Genomic DNA, 13,771 nt, shown 5'->3' with positions numbered 1-13,771 from the left:
GATCAACGCTGACCTCAATATAGTGTGTTGACATCAGTCCGATACATGATAACATTGCATACTTGAACCGTGTCCATTATTAAATAATATTATATTTATTATAGATCAACGCTGACCTGAATGTAGTGTGTTGACATCAGTCCGATACATGATAACATTGCATACTTAAACCGTGTCCATTATTATATAATATTATGATTATTATAGATCAACGCTGACCTCAATGTAGTGTGTTGACATCAGTCCGATACATGATAACATTGCGTACTTGAACCGTGTCCATTATTAAATAATATTATGATTATTATAGATGAACGCTGACCTCAACGTAGTGTGTTGACATCAGTCCGATACATGATAACATTGCGTACTTGAACCGTGTCCATTATTAAATAATATTATGATTATTATAGATCAACGCTGACCTCAATGTAGTGTGTATGACATCAGTCCGATACATGATAACATTGCGTACTTGAACCGTGTCCATTATTAAATAATATTATGATTATTATAGATCAACGCTGACCTCAATGTAGTTTGTTGGCATCAGTCCGATACATGATAACATTGCGTACTTGAACTGTGTCCATTATTAAATAATAGTATGATTATTATAGATCAACGCTGACCTCAATGTAATTTGTTGACATCAGTCCGATACATGAGAACATTGTGTACTTGAACCGTGTCCATTATTAAATAATATTATGATTATTATAGATCAACGCTGACCTCAATGTAGTGTGTTGACATCAGTCCGGTACATGATAACATTGCATACTTGAACCGTGTCCATTATTAATTAATATTATGATTATTATAGATCAACGCTGACCTCAATGTAGTGTGTTGACATCAGTCCGATACATGATAACATTGCGTACTTGAACCGTGTCCATTATTAAATAATATTATGATTATTATAGATCAACGCTGACCTGAATGTAGTGTGTTGACATCAGTCCGATACATGATAACATTGCGTACTTGAACTGTGCCCATTATTAAATAATAGTATGATTGTTATAGATCAACGCTGACCTCAATGTAATTTGTTGACATCAATCCGATACATGAGAACATTGCGTACTTGAACCGTGTCCATTATTAAATAACATTATGATTATTATAGATCAACGCTGACCTCAATGTAGTGTGTTGACATCAGTCCGATACATGATAACATTGCATACTTGAACCGTGTCCATTATTAAATAATATTATGATTATTATAGATCAACGCTGACCTCAATGTAGTGTGTTCACATCAGTCCGATACATGATAACATTGCGTACTTGAACCGTGTCCATTATTAAATAATATTATGATTATTATAGATCAACGCTGACCTCAATGTAGTGTGTTGACATCAGTCCGATACATGATAACATTGCGTACTTGAACCGTGTCCATTATTAAATAATATTATGATTATTATAGATCAACGCTGACCTCAATGTAGTGTGTTGACATCAGTCCGATATATGATAACATTGCATACTTGAACCGTGTCCATTATTAAATAATATTATGATTATTATAGATCAACGCTGTGTGGTGTTATGCCTATGTTACGCCAACTTATTCTTACGAAATTCAATCATTCTTCCAGCGTAATATCGAATCCTGAACCACAGACAATGATGATACTGAATCGGTATGTTGCATCAGCTATTGATAGACACTCTCGAAAGATCTCCACGAAACTTTGGAGACCATTTCATCAGAATTGTACTTTGATCTAATCCTTGTGTGACTTTGAGAGTTAGTCTATAAATATCCGTGTAAAGGGAAAAATAATGTCTTTCTGTATCATTGCTTGTGTGAAGTACGTCTGTGATCCTTTTACAGATGTACCAGGATTATATACCAGAATAAACCATCATACATTTATTTACTCAACTTAGAAATTCTACTCTACGTTATTTCGTCTCCTTGGGTCCAAGGACCCCACCCACAATCCCGAAAATAGTAAAAAAGTATCCACTACACCACAGCCGGCCTCAACGTAGTGTGTTGACATCAGTCCGATACATGGTAACATGTGGGTACTTGAACCGTGTACATTATTAAATAATATGTTGATTATTACAAATCAACGCTGGCCGCAATGTAGTGTGTAGACATCAGTCCGATACATGGTAACATGTAGGTACTTGAACCGTGTACATTATTAAATAATATGTTGATTATTACAGATCAACGCTGGCCGCAATGTAGTGTGTAGACATCAGTCCGATACATGGTAACATGTGGGTACTTGAACCGTGTACATTATTAAATAATATTATAAAGTAAGCATTATAGATCAACGCTGGCCGCAATGTATGTGTTGATATGAGCCCGATACATAATAATATGTGGATACTTGAACCGTATATATTATTAAATAATATTATTAAGTAAGCATTATAGTTCAACTCTGGCCGCAATGTAGTGTGTTGACTTCGGCCAGATGCATGGCAACATGTGGGTAATTGAAGCGTGTATATTATTTAATAATATTATAAAGTAATGATTATAAATCAACGCTGGCCGCAATGTAGTGTGTTGATATGAGCCCGATACATGGTAACATGTGGGTACTTGAACCGTGTACACTATTAAATAACAGTGAACAACAAATTTTTACTTTTTGTCTTGCTCCGAAATAAAAATAGGTGAATATTACTAATATGTGTGCCCTAAATCTGAATTTAAAATCTAAATTGCCCCATCACGTACCATTTTCCGGGAAAGTGAATTGATTTTTTTTATGAAAACACTTTTTTTTTCTTTTTTCACTGCTACTGATAAAACTACAACACACTAGGGATTCAAAATATCTCATACTGCTTGAAAGATGTGTACTGAATACAACAATGGCGTTACAGAGTTTAAAATACAAAAAACAAAACGGCAATAAAAATATTTCATGCGTATAATGAGAAAATCTTAGAATTTGAACTTACCATTTAAAAGGATTTTTCTGGATAACTTCCGTTTATAACTAGACCTGGGACTGTCGTTTACAAGGAACCAACAATAGTCTGAGAGCATGCTGGATGATGATCTTTATTTATATCGGCTTTCCATTTCAGATATTTCTTGATGAAATCTTTCCCTATGCTCGTCGCTTACCGCTCAAAGGTTAGGAGGAAAGAAATCTAAATGAGAATGTAAAAAGTGTATTTTGAGAGACACCTTATATCCCATTTTCTCATAGGCACTTAACATGGTTTCCACATGTTCGATGTGGTTGTCCACCCTAGAATTTCCAAGTAAATTTGAACTAACGTCTTTGAAAGCTCTAAATGCCAGTTTTTCTGTAACGGAAAGTTTTTGTTCAAACAAAGAGTCAGCCATAACTTTGTGAATTTGTGGACCGATGAAAATTCCCTCTTTTAATTTGCCTTCACTCAAATTGGTAAACTTCTCTTTTAAATACTGTAAACCACACCCATGTTTGTTCGTTGCATAGACCTCAATTTGAACTGTTATGAAATTTACTGAATAGAAGGGCTCAATATCTGTTTATTTATTAGAAGTACAAAAGAATATGCCAACAACCATAATAAATCGGGAATAGATCATAAACTCATAAAATGCGTTAGCTTTTGTTTTGGTTTACAGCCCCCCACTCGCGCCATATGTTTCCTGGGAAAGCGCTTATCGAAAAGTGAAATCATATTATATCTTAAAAACCTTACGTGATACGAAGAAAGGAGATACATTTTCGGATTCAGCGCACACCAAACCATAAGGGACCCATTGTTTTAAGTCGGAGCAAAATTCTTGTTGTTCAGTATAATATGAAGACGCATTATAGATCAACGCTGGTCTCAATGTAGCTTGTTGACAGCAGCCCAATACATGTTAATGTCTGGGTATACGAACCGTGTATATTATTAAACAATATGAAGACGCACGCTGGTCACGATTTAGCGTCTTGACAGCAGCCCAATACATGTTAAGGTCTGGGTATTTCGAACCGTGTATATTATTAAACAATATGAAAATGCATTGTAGATCAACGCTGGTCACGATGTAGCGTGTTGACATCACCCCGATACATGTTAACGTGTGGGTATACGAACAGCATATATTATCCTTATTCAGGGATAATTTTATTTTTTACGGCGTAATTCTATTATTTACCTCCCCAAGAAATCCATATAATGGACATTTATCACCCATTCATTAACATTATTGGAACTCCAGAATTTTAGAAAGTATGGTAACCATTGGAAACTTGTCATGTAGAGTCTTTAGGAAGATATGCCTGGGGGAGATCGCTATGTGCAAGTGGTTCGCCCTCTGGTTGTGGCAGTTGTTATGGTTCAGATACTTCAAAGAGTGCTCGGCTAACGATTTCAATCTTCTCATTTATTTAATTTTGAAGATAATGCCCGAAGCAACGTGCGGTTCTCCCGCCATTCGCTGCATGTTAATCTGAAGGACTGTTTATGTCTTGCATCTTACGTCAAGAAGAAACAGCTCTGCAACGCGTTCTGTTTTTCTCTCTTTACCCATAATTCCACTCTTGCTTTATTTTTGAATTTATGCATTGGTAGTTCAGTTTCTGGATTCAAGTACATCATTAGTCGAACGTCCAGAACGTCGACTGGTTTTACTGGAGAATTGAGTTCATATTCCGGATAGTAGAAATTATTTTTTTATAGAGAACTGTGTTTGCGGCAGATATTTTCGCGAGGATTTGTCCTTGTCTCTGCCAACATAACAATATTTATTCATTAAGAATTATGCGCATGTAACTTAAATTCACCCCTACCCTTCTAGTTGGAATGTGGAATATTCGCGGATGAATTTTGGGAATATTCCCAGTTTGGAATTTTTTTTATTATTCTTTATTTTCTTTACACTGGCAAATGTTACAAGTTACAACCTAAGGGAATCATTTAATATAATAATACTGATAATAGTCACACGATTATTCCCGCATTATTTGTACATCCACAAAAGTATGATCTAATACATTACACTGAAAAACAAATTTTTACTTTTTGTCTTGCTCCGAAATAAAAATAGTACTGATATGTGTGCCCTAAATCTGAATTTAAAATCCAAATTGCTTCATCACGTACCATTTTCTGGGGATAAAGAATTGAATTTTTTACGACAAAACTTATTTGTTTTTAATTTTTCACAGCTACTGATATAATTACAACAAACGAGGGATTCAAAATTCCTCATAATACTAGAAAAATGTGTACTGGATACAAAAATGTTACATAGTTTAAAACACAACACTAAACATATTTCATTCGCATAATGAGAAAAATCTCAGAATTTGAACTTCCATTTAAAATAATTTTCTGGTTGACTTCTGTTTAAAACTAGACTCGGGACTGTCTTTGACAAGGAACCAACAATAGTCTGCAAGCATGCTGGATGACGATCTTCCTTTTATATCGCCTTTCCATTTCAGATATTTCTTGATTAAATATTTCCCCATGCTGGTAGCTTACCGCTCCAAAGTTAGGAGGAAAGAAATCCAAACAAGAATGTAAAAAGTGTATTTTGAGAGACATATTACACTCCATTTTCTCATATGCACTTAACTTGAGCAAACGTCTTTGAAAGCGCGCCACGCCATTATTTCTGTAACGGAAAGTTTTTCCTCAAACAAAGGGTCAGCCATAACTTTGTGAATTTGTGGACCAATGAAAATGCCCTCTTTTAATTTGCCTTCACTCAAACTGGTAAACTTTTCCTTTAAATACTGAAAGCCACACCCATGTTTGCATAGACCTCACTTTGAACTATTTTGAAATTTACTTAATAGAAGGGACCCAATATGTTTATTTATTAGAAGTACAAAAGAACATGCCAACAACCATAAGAAACCGGAAATAAGTCATAAACTCATAAAATTCATTAGGTTTTGTTTTGGTTTATACCCCCAACCCGCGCCAGATATTTCCTGGGGGAGCGCTTATCGAAAAGTGAAATCATAGTATATCTTAAAAACCTTACGTGATACGAAGAAAAGAGATACATTTTCGGATTCAGCGCACATCAAACCATAAGGGACATATTGTTTTAAGTCGGAGCAAAATTCTTGTTGTTCAGTATATTAATTATTATTAAAAGTTCTTGTGTATTATGGAATTATAACTTTCGGTTCCACAAAATAATGTACAATAGTTGTTAGTATTAGTAACGTCATAAACGTGTGTGGCGGAAGACTGCTGTTTGCCACATGACGTCATACTTTAAATTAGGTTATGTCCACCTCCTTGGTAATAAATGCATATTTCATGATGCAGAAAACCGTGTATTATCAGTTCTATAATATTTGTCTGAATTAGTTTATCAGGAATAATGATAATTTAAACACTTCGTCATGTATTGTCAATATTTAAATGTAATCATCTTAAAGATTATCGACGTAATATTCAGTGATTAGCAGTATCAATTTTAATCGAGATTTAGTGCAAGTATCGATCTTCCCGTAAGCGAGCGTTAATTTGTTTGTTATTGTTTCGCAAACAAGGAAAATTCGTGAAAATGATGTTAAAAGAGACGAAATTATTTATTTATTCTAAAAGAGATAGAGGCATTTAGCAGAAGTCTGAAATAAAATACACTAAAAGGAGCTGTACTGAAGTTATACGTCCCTTGTAGCTGCTATAACAGAAAGAATGCATCTACACAGAAAAGTTTGATATTCCATACATATGTGTTATGCCATGATATTGAATATCATTACCCAACCAATGAAGCGTATTTAGTAACTGATGCTTAACTGATAATGATTTACTTCGTTACTTTGGATATTCTAATCTATGTCTAATGTTAGTGAAAAGTTCTTCTACTTTAAGAACAATTAACCTAAAACATTCATTGTACGGTACTCAAATAAAGTTGAAATATAAATTTGTTCTTTCTCTGTATACTCGAATATTCTCATTATTATTATCATCATTTTTACTACTGTTAGACTACATATTTCAGTCAACTATTTCTCGAATTACACAAAAAAGTTCACCGGCGAAGTTATTAGCATTCCTTCAGTTATAGAGAAATCTGGAAACTATTCCACAAAGGTATGGTGTTGTATATTACAAATTACTGATGAAAGATGTTGTAAAGTATGGAGTTGTACCTTTCTGTTCCACGAAAGAGTTAAAGTGTATTGTACATTACTAATGAATCGCTATTAGTGACGTCATATAAAAATACTACGTTATAACATGAAGCAGCTCGTTATCTTCGTATTTCATTCATCGAATTACGTATGTTTCTCTCTTCAATCGTAATGGATTTTAAGGTAGGTTATACAGCAAAGATTTGTAGATTTTATGAATTCAGTAAGCCTGCAATGTTACTTATTTTAGTTTACTTCTTTAATAATGAATAAGGAAGTGGCGAGAATGAGTGGGGTTCCATACGCCTGATAAAATTGCCTGATATTCATCCATAGGAATGGACGCAACTAACCTGATTCTTACTTTTGGCGATGCAACTAACCGAACCCGTTATATCCAGCGTTTCCGTAATAACCATTGAACATGCTGTATCTTCAAGTTACATGGCATGCAACAATGATGGTAAGTGTACAAAAAAAGTATTATCGTGCAAAAATAATGTTTGACAATGTAAGCCTTCGTTCTTTATAATAGTGTAATAGTGAAAGTGTCCACCGCTGTGGTCTCATGGTAGCGTCTTCGCTCCCGAACCCAGCGGGCCAGGGTTAGATTCCCCGCTTGCCTGGGTGAGGATTTTTCGGGGATTTTCCCTCACTCCTATGGATGAATATCAGGCAACATTATCAGGCATATGGAACCCCACTCATTCTCGCCACTTCCTTTCCTCCCTCATCATTCCGATTGTCTTCCTTGGTTTTCAGATCGCGCCTGTGGGGGCCCTCCAAAGCTGCTGACGCTCTCGGCCAGCCTCATTGATATGTCAAGCGTGGTAGCTGGTGACCCAGCAGCTGAACCCATTCCCCTCCCGGCGGAAGAGGGGGTCTACACCTCAGACCGTTGAGAATGGAGGGGTTGTTTACACCTCAGACCGTTTGAGAGGAGAATGTGGGGGTGCTGTTGAGGGCGGAATGGCGGGACTGGTCGTCAGAGTGTTAGCGGTTAGGTCGGTACGGCGTGGGTGCGGTCGGTGGGCTTGCAACTCATCCCAGGGGTGCACAATAGACCTAAGGCCGCGGTCGCGGTGCACAGAGATGTTCCCCTACTGGCCTCACATAGAGAGAGAAGAAAATAGTGAAAATAGCGTATTTTACTGTGCATAGTGATTTATCCTTCGAAGGGTTGGAAAAATTCAAATATCTTGGAGCAACAGTAACAAATATAAAAGACACTCGGGAAGAAATTAAACGCAGAATAAATATGGGAAATGCGTGTTATTATTCGGTTGAGAAGCTTTTGTCATCTAGTCTTCTGTCAAAAAATGTGAAAGTTAGAATTAATAAAACAGTTATATTACCGGTTGTTCTGTATGGTTGTGAAACTTGGACTCTCACTTTGAGAGAGGAACATAGGTTAAGGGTGTTTGAGAATAAGGTGCTTAGGAAAATATTTGGGGCTAAGCGGGATGAAGTTACAGGAGAATGGAGAAAGTTACACAACGCAGAACTGCACGCATTGTATTCTTCACCTGACATAATTAGGAACATTAAATCCAGACGTTTGAGATGGGCAGGGCATGTAGCACGTATGGGCGAATCCAGAAATGCGTATAGAGTGTTAGTTGGGAGACCGGAGGGAAAAAGGCCTTTGGGGAGGCCGAGACGTAGATGGGAGGATAATATTAAAATGGATTTGAGGGAGGAGGGATATGATGATAGAGACTGGATTAATCTTGCATAGGATAGGGACCGATGGCGGGCTTATGTGAGGGCGGCAATGAACCTCCGGGTTCCTTAAAAGCCATTTGTAAGTAAGTAAGTAAGTGTAAATGACTGTCATACATTGATTACTATCAAAAACCGATTGTCAGAAAGACTGCTTTTCGTCTCTAAAATGGGATCTTTCTTCAAATATTACTTTTGTAGAATATTAAATTAATTTTTAATATATCAATTTGCCTTCATTACGTTAATCATGCCTTCGATCCAAATTGTCTTATTTAACATTAAGTTGTACTTTTTTCACTCTTCAGAATTACATGTAACCAAACTTGTCAACATTTTTACTATTATTATTGTTATTATTATTATTATTATTATTATTATTATTATTATTATTCCATTATTTTCTCTATACATACATAAGTGTTCTGCCCATGGGCAGGTCTTTCACTGTAAACCCAGCTTTCTCCAATCTTTCCTATTTTCTGCCTTCCTCTTAGTCCCCGCATATGATCCATATATCTTAACCCCTTCAGACCTGAATTTATATTTTAAAAATTGAAAAACAAACTGGTCACATAATCATTCTGGGGATTCAAAATTTCCAAATCAAGTCTTCACAGAAAATAAAAATTTGGGGACATTTTTCACCCCTGGGGCCCCAAAATTTTTAATTTTATTTTTAATTCGGGTATAGAAATGTTTAAAAAATAATATTCTCCATTTCTATCACATCGAATTTTTCAAAATATTTAAAAGTATGGAAGACATTTCAAAAAAGGAAAAAAGAAACAACGTACATCAGGCCTGAAGGAATTAATATCGTCTATAATCTGATATCTTCTTCTGTCCCGAACTCTTCTCCCGTTCACCATTATTTCCAGTGCATCCTTCAGTAAGCAGTTTCTTCTCAACCAGTAACCCAACCAATTCCTTTTTCTCTTTCTGATCGGTTTCAGCATCATTCTTTCTTTACCCACTCTTTCCAACACAACTTCATTTCTTATTCTGTCTGTCCACTTCACACGCTCCACTCTTCAGCATATCCACATTTCAAATGCTTCTATTCGTTTCTCTTCACTTCGTCGTAATCTACATGTTTCTGCCCCATATACTGCTACACTACACACAAAGCACTTCACTAGTCTCTTCCTTAGTTCTTTTTCCATAGATCCGCAGAAGATGCTCCTTTTTCAATTAAAAGCTTCCTTTACCATTGTTATTCTGCTTTTGACTTCCTAGCTGCAGCTTATGTTACTTTACTGCTTAGAGTACATCCCAAATATTTGAAGCTGTTCACCTGCTCTACTGCCCCATTTAAAATTCCGAAGTTTACCTTCTTTATTTTTCTTGCTACAACCACGGTCTTCGTTTTGTTTGCATTTTATCTTTATCCCATATTGCTCACAACTGTCATTTACCTCCATTAGTACAGTATATTCTTTAGTATCGTCTCCTCTTCTGGTAACAACGCCATATCATTAGCAAATTGGTTTTATTTATATTTAACATGTATTTTTATACTGGTTGAATGGAGGAGAAGGCTTTGTGACCTTAACTCTGCCAGTACCGGTAAAAATAAATCAAATAAATAAAGAAACAAATAATTTAAATTGTAGAAAACGACATCGTAGTACCAATCTTTATTACTACACCGCATTTTTAACATTCTCCAACGTGAAGTTCAAAATCATGAATAGAACGTCAACTGAAGAACAAACAAGTTTCCTCATACTACCTGTACCATGCGCCAACATGACGTCACGCCAACATAGTCTATGAACAACTAACCTTATCTCCGTACGCTCTGGGACAGAATACGGTCCCTAATATTATGAGTATTCTATTCTAGACAGATCTGTGAGATGTTCGGTACAAGAACAACACAGTACTTTAGTTTCTATCATCGCCACATAAGCCCTGAATAGCATCTGTCATTTACAGGGTACTATAGATAAAGAAATAACGATTTTCTAGTGTGAATTAACTTCACGTTAAGAAAAAAGCATTGAGCATATGGCGCTATTCCATCAAATAGCCAGTTGCCGTAGAAATGACTATCTACCACATAGCTTGTGCAATGTATTAGACAAGGCCCATAAAACCAATGCTTTTTTCTTAATATGGAATCTTCTATAGTCTATTAACTTTTAATAATAGAAAATCGTTATCATAACTAAATTCATCAGTCCACAGCGAACAGTGAATCAGCATACACAGGTGCGGAGGAGCCTCGGCAGTGAAGAAGTATTGTACTAGAGGCATTGACACCAACATCGCGTAACAGTGTAATAATGGCGAATATTGAAGAAAATAGTCAAGCAGTAGTAAAGCTTGAAGCAAACATTGAAGAGATCTACAAGAAGTTGAAAACTCTACAGAAGGAAAACGACCTAATGGAAAGTAAAGTGAAATATCTAGAAGAAGATCAGAGAAGAAAGGACTTTTTTTTTATTTAACACATGCCACATTTGCAATCTGTCTACAATAGATAATAAGTAAATATTATAAAAGAATATGATATGAGTGGAGATGTTATCCAATGATAACACTCCAAAAGAAAAATAACAATGTTTCAAATAGCTGTATTAAAAATGAATGGAAGGTCAAGAGCATTGGTCCTTTTAAGTCTTCTTATTGTTTCACTATTATCCAGCAAACTTAATGCATGATGATTGGGATGTTGATTTAATTTTTACCCAATTTAGAGATTTCTTCTTTCACATTGGAAATGTTGAGGTCACGATGAATGCCATCATTACGGACATACCATGGTGCAGTGACAATGGAACGTAAAGTTTTAGACTGATACCTCTGCAGTATTTCAATGTTTGAGTTCCTAGCAGTTCCCCACAGTTGGATGCCGTATGTCCAAATTGGTTTCAGTATGACTTTATAAACAAGAAGTTTATTTTCTAATGACAGTTTTCATTTAGGCCCCAATAACCAATAGATTTTTTTATGTTTTTAAATTTAATTCTTTACGTTTAGTTTCAATATGTTTACGCCATGTCAATCGGCGATCTAAATCCATACCTAAATATTTAACATCACCTGCTTCGGGAAGTTCTTTGTTGTAAAGTGTTACAGGAGGACAGTTTTCAATTCTGGTTCCGAAAGTAACATGAACTGATTTGTTTTCACTTGCTTCTATTCTCCATTTAGTTAGCCAGTCTTCTGTTTCTTTCAATTCATTCTGCAGGTTGTTGATGGATCTTCATGTGAAGCAAGAATAGCAGTGTCATCAGCAAAAGTACCCATCAATACTTTATTAGAAATTGGGAAATCATCTGTATAAATTGTACTCCCTCTGTCCCATAATAATTGTCCGGTACGCTTTTATTTCTTGTCCCATAATAATTGTCCAATGTCCATAATTTTACACTGGCGTTTACATAGGAGCAAAATGAAACACATGAATGAGTAATACAACTGTATTACTCCAGAATCAGTACAAAATTGTCACTCAATTAGCAAAAGAAAAAAATATTAGTCCGGGATCTGTATAAATTGGCCAATCATTGAGTCAAAAAAGAACATGAATATTACTTGTACAACTTTATGACTACAGGATCAGTGCAAATTTGTCTAGTCTTTGAGCCGAAAATAAATACTTCTAGGAGTGCAACTTTATTAACTCCAGGAGTAGTACAAATTGACCAAGAAGTGAAACAAAGAAAAACATTCTCCTATGAGTAAAGACGAAAAAACTGCCTGTTAGACCCGGAAGGTTGTCATTCTAACAGTTTGCCTAGAACCACAGACCTATTGCTGCAGTGCTACTGTATCCTCATCGTAAATGTTCCGAGGACACTCCAAGCGAGATGGCGGGATGTTGAGGTGGTCCAGGTGCGCCTTTTGCAAATAGGGAATCTTGTTTTTGTACCCGTCATTGACTTTCATTATTTCAACGAGACAGGACTGCAAAGTGAGGAAGACATTGTTGAGCCTGTCGCGTGTCAGCTGAGAGAAAGCTGTTCCAATGGCGGGGATCAACTCATCAATAGTTTGAGGAGCTGACTGATGCTGGAGAGACTGAATTCCCGCAAGTAACCCAGATGTAAAACATTCATATCCGGACTGTTTGGCAGTTGGCACACAGTTCCAAAGTAATTCCACTGGCTGCTGCAGCGTCCATCCAGGTGCGGTAATTGGGAGCGATATGCGGACGCGCATTGCCCTGTTGAACTAATACCAGAATTCTCCCTGTGCGCGGTCCAGGAGGCCATTTTGCATTTATTGCTGGGATTAATTTGGTGATGAGCATGGATCCACTTTCCAAAGATTGCCGCCCCCATTGCCAAATGCAGCGTGATGTTCTTTTACTGACATGAAATTTCTCGGCATCTATTATGGTATCTTTCTTCACTACATCAGCCGTAGTTTTTTTCAACAAAAACTCCTATACCGCCTGCCGTTCACTGTCTGTAAGGTTCTTGCTACCCCTGTCACTCACTACCGCCAGTTGTGTTCCCAGGATGTCCATGTGTGTTCAAACGTACGTATTCACTGCAGGAGTATGCTCTACTAACGATTTCCAGCTTGCTTTGCTACTCTGGTTTGTATATAGTGCCACACCGGTGAGTTGAAAACCAATACCCACTTTCGGTGATCTTCTGGGTGGTGTGTGTTGCTTGTCTCAATAAGATCACGTTATTGTCCTACATAACCTTGTACACTGATCTACTGGGCTTTTCCTCATGAGTGCACTTCTCATTTGCCCCATCGTCTGTAATTACTGTAATACCATTTCGGCGTACCGGACAATTATTATGGGACAGAGGGAGTATATAGTATAGGGCCTAAGACTGAACCTTGAGGTAGATCTGAATTCATATCATAGAATGTGGAGAAATGTTCTTCGAACTTTACTTGAAAAATTCTCAATGCTAAGTACGATTGAAGTAATAAATAATAGAGTTGCGGAAGCATGACTTTCAGTTTGTAAAGTAGACCAA

Source organism: Periplaneta americana, chromosome 15, assembly GCF_040183065.1.
Source record: "Periplaneta americana isolate PAMFEO1 chromosome 15, P.americana_PAMFEO1_priV1, whole genome shotgun sequence".
In the NCBI taxonomy this organism is placed as follows: domain Eukaryota; kingdom Metazoa; phylum Arthropoda; class Insecta; order Blattodea; family Blattidae; genus Periplaneta; species Periplaneta americana.
Note: the sequence above shows the minus strand (reverse complement) of the source record.